Source organism: Sinocyclocheilus rhinocerous, unplaced genomic scaffold (assembly GCF_001515625.1).
Source record: "Sinocyclocheilus rhinocerous isolate Xijiao unplaced genomic scaffold, SAMN03320098_v1.1 scaffold1298, whole genome shotgun sequence".
NCBI lineage: Eukaryota > Metazoa > Chordata > Actinopteri > Cypriniformes > Cyprinidae > Sinocyclocheilus > Sinocyclocheilus rhinocerous.
The window spans coordinates 142,532-143,859 of record NW_015662010.1 but is presented as its reverse complement, the minus strand read 5'-3'; positions in this window follow the sequence as shown (position 1 = coordinate 143,859).

Below are 1,328 nucleotides of genomic sequence, written 5' to 3'. Positions count from 1 at the left end.
ATTCCAGATTTTCAAATAGTTGTATCTCGGCCAAATATTGTCCTATCCTTTTTAAAAATAATTGACCCTTATGACTGGTTTTGTTATGACGGGTCTCTCTCTCTCTCACACACACACACACACACACACACACACACATACATATATATACAGTGCTGCTTGAAAGTTTGTGAACCCTTTAGAATTGTCTTTATTTCTGCTTAAATATAACCCAAAAAAATCATCAGATTTTAATGCAAGTCCTGAAAGTTGACAAAGAACCCAATCAAACAAATGAGATGGAAATATATACTTTGTCATTTATTTATTCAGGAAAATGATTAAATATTACATATCTGTGAGCAGCAAAAGTATGTGAATCTCTAGGATTAGCTGTTAATTTGAAGGTGAAATTAGAGTCCATCTGTTAAGAGATGTTTTTAATCAGTGAGATGACTATCAGGTGTCAGTGTGTGCCCTGTTTTATTTAAAGAACAGGGATCTATCAAAATTTGGTCATGTTTGTGGAAGTGTATCATGGCACAAACAAATGAGATCAGGCTAGAAAAGGTTTCAAAGCCATCTCTAAAGAGGTTTGGACTTGCAAGAAGAAAGCCACTGCTCTCCAAAAAGAACATTGCTGCCCATCTGCAGTTTGCTAAGGATCATGTGGACAAGCCAGAGGAATACTGGAGAAATGTTTTGTGGATGGATGAGACCAAAATTGAATATTTTGGTTTAAATGAGTAGCGTTATGTCTGGAGAAAGAAAACACTGCATTCCAGCATAATAACCTTATCCCATCTGTTAAACATGGTGGTGGTAGTATCATGGTTTGGGCCTGTTTTGCTGCATCTGGTCCAGGACGGCTTGCCATCATTGATGGAACAATGAATTCTGAATTATACCAGCAAATTCTGAAGGAAAATGTCAGGACATCTGTCCGAGAACTGAATCTCAAGAGAAAGTGGGTCATGCAGCAAGACAACGACCCCAAGCACACAAGTCGTTCTAACAAAGAATGGTTAAAGAAGAACAAAGTTAATGTTTTGGAATGACTGAGTCAAATTCCGGACCTTAATCCAAATGAAATTTTGTGGAAGGACCTGATGAAGCAAGCAGTTCATAGGAGGAAACCCACCAGCATCACAGAATTGAAGTGGTTCTGTACTGAGGAATGGGCTAAAATTCCTACAAGCCGTTGTGCAGGACTGATCAGCAGTTACAAGAAACGTTACTTGCAGTTATTGCTGCAAAAGGGGGTCACACCAGATACTGAAAGCAAAGATTCACATACTTTGCCACTCACAAATATTTAACACCGGATCATTTTTCTCAATAAATAAATG